Below are 8,434 nucleotides of genomic sequence, written 5' to 3'. Positions count from 1 at the left end.
CATAAGACTATAACCAAGCCTAAAGGTTGAGGTCATGTCTTTTAAAAGAATAATTTTAAAACTTTCTATATAAGTGAACCAATGTTGACAGAAGAGAAACATTTAAGATATAACACTCATTATAATCAAGTATCTTTTAAAATATATTGATTACCAGACAACAATTATATGCACTATTTTAATAATACCATAAAATGGTTTTCCTTTGTTCTTTGTTTATTGCATTCTGAAATCCCATGTGAGAATTACAGGCATATAAACCAGAGCTATTAAGAATGCCTGCAGAAGGCTTTTACTGATGCATCATTTAGCCTGCAGCTTGTCTTTCGAAGAGAGAAACCCAAATGGCTGTTTCTTTCAAATATTACCCAGATATATAGTGTTCATTTGAGATCATCTAAATAGTGTGTTTGTGTATGTGCATGCACACATGTGTGGGTGCATTTTCACTCAACTTTCCATGACACCTGATGGGTATTTTTCTTCCCTTATGAGACGGTTAAGAATACTGTCTGGGACTAGGATGGTTATGGAGGTAGCCAACATGCTTGGGATATGTCACTGTAGGAATCTTACCACAAAGCTCTTCTATGGTCCCAAATAGTGGGCCTAAGACCTCGCAGAGCTACAGAGTTGATACCAGGGATCCCTGAACCAGTATGAGCACCATCAGTCACCATGTGCAGAATCCAGAAAGCACATCATCACAAAGAACGTGTGTTTCTGCCACCTCAAAAGGTAGGAGCTTAAAACCAAATGTATTCTCTCCCGTAACTCTGTGGGTTGACTGGTGGTTCCATTGCTCTGCATGGTGTCAGCTGGAGTGCTGGATGGCTGCAGTCATCTGGGGACTTGACTGGGCTGGAACATCCCAGAGGGCTCACTTACATGACTGCCTGTGAATGGGTCTTGGCCAGGAGCTCAGCTGAGGCTACCAATGCAAACACCCACATGTGGACTCCACATGTAGACTGAGTTTCTTAGGGTTTGGTGGTCGGGCTGCAAAAGGTAGCACCCAAAAATGGGAGCACGACAAAAAACTGGATGGAAGCAGCAAGATTCTAATGGCTTTGCCTTGGAAACCACCCAGTGTCATTTCCACCTCATTCTCTTGGCCCAACCACTCACAGGGCTAGCATAATTTAAAAGCAAGGCAGTTAGACTTTACTTCTTGAAGGGAATACTGCCATTTTTCCAGTGTCTTTCAATGTGTAATTGATAAAATACAAATTAATTGAAGGCATATTGAATTATTGGTAAATTGTAGCCATTAATTATCTTTTCAATAAATTCATAAAAATGTAGACTCTATCAAGATGATTAAGAATTCAAGCTCTGCAGTAAGACAGGGTTGAATTTAAATCCCTCTACCTACTGGTTGCAGAGCCTTGAGAAAATCATGAGGCCTCAATTTCTCTACCTCTAAACGGGTGATAGAGGAGGACTTCACCGCGTAGCTCCAAGGATTGCACAGGAAAATGCAGAGCAGATGTTTCACACTCAGAAACAGTTCGCTCTGTCATTACTGCAATGCCAGGAAGCACTGCTCTAGCTAACTCTGTCTCCTTCTCTTGCCCCTTCCCCTGGCCCCCAGCCCTTCCCTCATTTCATCGTATATTATATTTGAATGGGTGATTGCTCCAATGCCTGATACCTGTGCTGTAGCTGGAAGTGTCTACAGCTAGAAACTCACTGGAAAGACATATTTTAATACTGGCTTATGCAAAAGATGCATTAATGTCAAATATAACTTAAGGGGAAAGATACTGCTAGAAGAAAAGGATAAAAAAAAGGATAAAATGAAAAAGTACTCTTGTTACAATCAAAATTGTTTAATTCTCAAAAGCCCACCCCCTGACAAGCCAAGAGCCAACTCCTGCATATGAATCTTACATGGGAGGTTGGTTCTGGTTCACTTGCCACATTTCTTGGAACAAAACTGACCAAAAGCCAGAAGCGGGCTCTATCGCGTAATGAGCTAAAAGCAGTGTCCGCGTGCATAGTGGGAGATGCATTCCCAAGCCAAGGAAAGCGGGAGCAGGAGAGGCCACAGGCCAACACTGAGCAGATAACTGGAAACCAAAAGAACTTCTGAAACCAGCCTGTGCAATTATTTTAACAAAGGCAGATTACATAAATGGAAGGCAGGAAACAAACTGAGTAGAAGCCAAAGGTCAAATCCCAGAAGTATTGGAAGTTCACGAAAAGAATTGTGCCAGGTTCCTTGGGGCTGTCTTCCTTACTGCCTGTTCTAAGCCACTGTTTCTCACCTGGGGTAGAAAAACCGCACAGTACAGCTTCTGACCCAAGCTTAGTCCGATCAAATCCAAGCACAGCCCAGCAATTTCATGGTAAACTGAGAGCTCAACACAGATTTTAAAGTGGAAATTTTGCTACGCTTAAATATTTTATGGGAAGAAAGAAAGGGAGCTCTCTAGCTCTAAACTATGCCAGTGACTATCTCATGAAGAAGTGAACCAGTCCAGCAAGCATAATGCATGAGGTTTCTCTCCCAGAACCAGAAGCCAACAAGAGTTAGGTACATGAGGTGAGCCATGGAATCTGCTCTATAAAGCATTTAGGAGACTCTGAGGGCAAAGATATTTCTGAAAGTTCAATGGGCAGGACCTCTCTCTAGGTGGCACAGCCCTGGCATGTGATAGGCAAAATAAGGTTCTAACAAAGCTCTCCTGGTGTCCCCAATATAACACTTTTACAAAAGGCTGATAGAAAGATCTTCCTACTTCTGCATTCCACGCTGTAGTAGATGTTGTTATATATTAGGACCACTTAGACTCCCACCAAGATTTTCACAACATATTACAGTGTTTGTGGTACTGTTGAAAGCAACTTTTATATGCTTACCCTTTCTTAATTTATAAGCTAGAAGGGACCGCCATCATCCAACATCCCTGGTGGTGCATTTCACATTCTAGTTAGTGCCACCCAACAAGAAACCGCTTTCTAGGACTGCTGAGTCCCTCAGAGAATCTCCCCGGTACCGCAAAAGCCTCGGCAGCCATCTAATCTCGACTTTGATGTGAATTGCTTATATATTTTTGTTTAAACTCAAGAGATTGTAGTTGGATGATTGGGTGGCTCAAATGAATCTCAGGGCTTTTTGCCCTTTTCCAAAAATTCTCATTGGCCAGACTCTATGTTCATTGAATAGAAGGGGGCCTACCTTCTGTAATCGGTGATACAAGCCTGCCAGAAATCCTTTGATGATATTGAGATGATTGTCCCCCACCTTCAGGCAGCCATTTGTTACCTAAAACCATGATATCAGAGAAAACTAGGTTTATCTCTCATAGAATTAAATTCCGCTGACAACACCCTGCCAACTACTTGCATTTAAATGTATGCTTAATTGGATAGGAGGTTAGTCAGGCAAAGGTGGCAGATCAGCGGCCACCAGGCCATGTGGAATTGACTGTCACTCATTAAAGTTATCCTTAAGATAAAGATTTAAATCTATTTCATTTCCCTGCTTGGTATCACCAAAGTAAATAGGACTAAGACACAGGAATTAAAGGAGATTTTCCAGCCAAGAACATTGACAGCTGAAATATAATCAGTTTCTAAGATTTATAATGCTATTGACTTTTCTTTTGCATCATAAATTTCACTGCTGACTCTCTGCCTGGGTTTTATTATAATATCATATCATATTAGGGAGATCAGCTTTGCTGGTGACGAATGAAAATCACTGATATGAAAAAATCCCCATTATCAGCTCATCACCTAATCATATTAGCATCTTTGTATCCTATTATCAACTTTTTTATATAAAATAACATTTCCTAATGACGGGGATTTCACTAATGCTATACGAGTGGTACTAATATCATTTGAGAGTTCTCACCATGCATATCCTACTTGAAAGCAGAGTATATTTGTTTTCTACACAGACTTTGAAAACCGCAAATGGTGTCTAGAAATTCAGGCAAAAAATGATGCTTTGTGGAAAAGCTATCCTCTTGATTAGCATTGAGGGCTCTTCACAATTTGGTGACAACCTTCAATTAATAGCCTGATGACTCCCAACATTCGAAGGTAGTTACAGCAGATAGAAAAGATGGCAATCTGCTAACCTACCAAATGCAAAGTAGAACATACCTAATTTCTTTAGTTTTTGCGCATCCTATTCTCAAAGTCAAACTGGGGTAAAGTTCAGCTGAGTTATCTATTACCCAATATTGACTGCTCACCAGTGCCCCTGAATAAGAGATCTTTACCGATTTCTTTTTCTTTAATGTCGTCTTATTTTATTTTATTTTTTAAGGAGGCTCCCTGCCCAGCGTGGGGCTTGAACTCACGACCCTGAGATCGAGAGTCACATGCTCTCCCAACTGAGCCAGCCAGGCGCCCCAATCTATTCCTTAGCAAACTCATCACTTTCTTAAATTGGCTGAAACTGGCAAAGGGAAAACACAGCATTTCTAAAATTCTTTTTTTTTTTTTTTAATATGATCGAGTCATTGGAGTTTGTGGCTATATCTGCACGACGCTGAACCAGTCAGTCACCTCAGCAATTCAGGATGACAACCAGTCAATGCAGTGAGAAAATCAATTTTATCAGCTCATTGAACTGAACCGATGCCTGTGGACACATGCAAATCACAGGCCCTCCATGGCTTCCCAGTGCCACTGTGGTAGCTGCTTCTCTCTCGCCACAGCGAGGCAAGGGTCTTGCGCAGCCCCAATCTCCACAGGAGGGGGACCCTGGCTCTCTCGGGTATTTTGAGGTCCCCCTGGCATCTGGCACTGAACTGGGAGACACTTGCTAGGCAGCACCAAATACCAATCTGGCCAACTGCAGCCCAGGGCCTGGGAGAGCCATCTGGGCTCCCTCGTCGAATTCCCTGGCTCCCCAGCTCGTTCACTCAACATTCACTTTTGTGGCTGCTCTGAAGGTATCCTCCCAACGTTCCGCAAGCCGACACGCACAGCCACCCCTCTCCGGCATTTCTTCCAGGGAGCTTATTTCCTAGGTCCTCCTTATAGAGCCTCCTACCTCCAGGGTCAGCCATGGGATTCCAGAACTCCAGAATGGTTGAACAGCTAGCTTGCCTCCTCCGTGCACCCTCCCTACGTGGCTCTAGAGGAAATAGAAGTCCTTAAAACAGAGGGGCTACGTCCTTATAAGCCATGCAGTGAATAGCAGATCATGGGTTTCCTAAATATCGAATCGCTGGACTAATTAATTTAAAACAGTGACTCTCAAACGTTAGTTGGCATTTTTTTAATCACCTGAAATCTTTTTTTAAAATATGGATTCCTGGAGTCACACACACACACACACACACACACACACACACACCATTCTTATTTAATAGCTCCTGGATTGTGTGCAGGTACCTACATTTTTAACAAGTACCCTAGGCGATGTGCTTCTATGGGAAGTAGCAGTTGTCCTCCACTGATCTTGTTATGGAACCTGGACTGGATCGTCCGACTGAAGAACCAAGCGGTACCTGGGGATCTTGGAGGATAGGAGGTTTATTTAACACTGGCAGGCTCAGAAGAGAGTGGTCTCCAAAGGTCTGAGCCTCGAGCACTAAGGGAGTAATTTATACACTTCTACTTCCGCATACTGGGCACTCTTGGCATGTGCGCATAGCGGGGCAGGGAGAAGGACCCGGAAGAGCCCCAGGGCAGAGGCTGGGCCTCCCTTACTGGCTCGGTAGGCCATCTTAAGACACAGATTTGTCCTTATCAATCTGACCCATCTCTTACTTTAAAAAAATTTTAAAAAAAAAACAATGTAAATGTTTGCTATCAGAAAATTTTTGTAAGTTGACCCATTTCTGTAGCAAGTGTCTTTTTTTTTTTTTTTTATTTAAGACTAGGAGAATGGTCAAGCATTTAAAACATATTTCCAGTCCTGAGTTGAAGTGGAAATTAGCTGGGGAGGCACTCCTAGTCAAGGGTGTAAAGGTATTTTCACACAGAATCCCCGACAGTCTTAATAAACGTCTCCCTTCACTTGGCTTTTTAATTCCATCAGGCTCTGCATCTTTCCAGGCACCTAGAAGCAGCAGAAGACACACCAAGTCGGGAGCAGTTCCCACCTTTCAGGAGAGGTGAACGGAGTCACAGAGAAGCCTAATTACAATGTCAGGCTGAAGTAGAAAACGGGAGAAAGCCAGTTTCTTGGGAAGCTGGGGAGAAGTCAATAAAGAGAGGGGAAGGAGGTTACAAATGTCATGTCTCTGCAGGTCTCTCAGCTCCTCTGAGCAAGGGCGCTTACTCCCTGTTCCATGCTCCTGTTCCAACATGTCTCTATCACACAGCTTTTTCCAGCAGAGTGTTCTGAATGGCTCACCTTCTCTCTGGGACAGTAAACTCCTTCAGGGTGGCGTGTAAGATCAGCAGTATTGTGGGTAGGCGGACCCCAAATGCAAATCCAGACCTGCCACTTACTGGCCATGTGAGATTGGCAACTTACTGTCTAAACTTCAGCTTCCTCAACTGCAAAATGGACACAACAGTAACTTCTCTGGAGAAGTACCCATCTGAATTGAGATAACCCATGTAAAACGCTTAGCAAACGTGGCTGTTAAGTGCTCGATAAATGTTAGCGCATGGAAATTATTACTCATTTTGGGTCCCCAGGACAACTTGTGATAAATGAAATGGAGACGAGTACCTCTAATACCCATTCTATCACAGCCAGCCTCCAGCTGGGCCCCTGAGAAAGACAGAAATCAAGGCCAGTCAAATGTTCATTGCTTCATTAATTGATTAATTGATTGATCTATGTACTTGCCGCAAGCCTTATATGAAGCCACCTAACCCTGCTACCCCTGACCCAAAAACCCAGGCTGAGAGACTTCCGTGGCCTCTTCCCCCAATCTTAGTTCTTCAAGTTTCTCCATTCCTCGGAAAGAAGAAGTACAAAGGATATCAAAGAAGAGAGCACCTTCCCTAAACCACACCCCCAGGGAGGGTGACCCCCAGCCTCATTTTGCTGGGTGCAAATCCTGGCATAATCATTAATAAGACACCCTCTCTCATGCACACCCAGGTGTGGATGTTACATTCTGTGGTTATCCACACTCCAGGCTTTGGGGAGCAGGGGTTCCTCCAAATCACTTGCACCTAGTTAGAAGCAGCTCAAGACTGTCCTATGACACCAGCCTCATGGGCGAACAGGGAAAAGAATCAATGAGGGAGTAGGAGAACCTCCAGAGATACCGCTGTCCTGCTCCGTCTAGAAAGCCCTGCCCTTGAGCCTCGCAGCCCAGGTGTGCCCCCGGGAGGTCTCTTCCCCGGACCTCCATGGAAACCTCTCCTCCTCAGGTGGGGGAGCCCAGGCCTCTTTAAATAGGTCTCTAAACCCTGCTCCTCACAAGGTCTCCAACCAGCGCAGGAAACTAAAAATGTGAACTTTCACTTTCGAAAAAGCCTTTTTTCATGGACTTGAAAGCTAATATGGTTTTGATGATCATAACATTCTTGGGTAAGGGACAGGAACATCTAACAAACTGGTGGTTGTACCGTGGTCACAGGATATCAAAGATACAAGTCAAAAAAAAAAATCACAAAAAACACAATCAGCCATAACAACCATTCCTGACAAGCAGTTCATATCCGCAGTGTGCCTCCAGACGTATGACCCCACTTCTGTCTTTCAGCAGCCCCATGAGATCAGCAATGTTAGCCCAAAGCCTACCAGGGAGAAAAAAGACACTGCTGAAAGTTCAGTGATTTGCCAAGATCACATGCCAGGTAAGGGGCAGACCTAGAACCTGGATCCAAGGCTTTTGATTTCAAATCGTGTGATTCTCTCCTTACCATCAGTCACAGCACAGTCACATGAAATTTGAATTCAATTATCCAGAAGAAAAGAGAAAAGTACAGAGAGAAGGAAAAGTCAGGGGGGAACCACTTGAGTAGTGTAGGCAACATCCCTGACCCAAACTTTTAAGGCAAGCATACCATGCAATGAGCAAATGATTTCAAACAGGGCCACACTATTCACTCAGTTTGACTCTGTTTTCAGATACTTTCATAATGAGGGCATCTCACTCACTGACTGTGAGTCTGAGATTTAAAGGCTTGCATTTTGGGGGGCACCTGCGTGGCTCAGACTGTTAAGCATCTGAATCTTGATTTCAGTTCAGGTCATGATCTCAGGGTTATGAGATCAAGCCCCACATCAGGCTCCGCACTGGGCATGGAGCCTGCTTAAGATTCTCTCTCTCCCCCTCTCCCCTCTCTAAACAAACAAACAAATAAATAAATGCTTGCATTTTGGGACAACAACATCCCTAAACACACATGAACACAACTAGCTCATTTGGTACTCAACCCAAGGAAACAACCATATATTAGATGTTGGAAGAAAAATCCAAGTGAGGGACAATGTCAGGCTCCCACATACTACCTTCCTCAGAGCCGTGGCACCTCCACTGTCCAGCATCATGTA

At 43.8% G+C, this 8,434-nt stretch overlaps 1 non-coding gene across 1 annotated transcript; it reads right to left on the bottom strand.

Moving 5' to 3' along the window:
• Nucleotides 1-4,294: 4,294 nt before the first annotated feature.
• TRNAE-CUC (transfer RNA glutamic acid (anticodon CUC)) lies at nucleotides 4,295-4,367 on the bottom strand. The gene has a single exon. It is a non-coding gene; the product is annotated as a tRNA-Glu (tRNA).
• Nucleotides 4,368-8,434: the final 4,067 nt, after the last annotated feature.

Source organism: Callorhinus ursinus, unplaced genomic scaffold (genome assembly GCF_003265705.2).
Source record: "Callorhinus ursinus isolate GAN/ISIS: 27379988/994484 unplaced genomic scaffold, GSC_fseal_2.0 scaffold44, whole genome shotgun sequence".
NCBI lineage: Eukaryota > Metazoa > Chordata > Mammalia > Carnivora > Otariidae > Callorhinus > Callorhinus ursinus.
The sequence above is the reverse complement of the archived record's forward strand: the minus strand, read 5'-3'. Positions and strand labels throughout refer to the sequence as shown.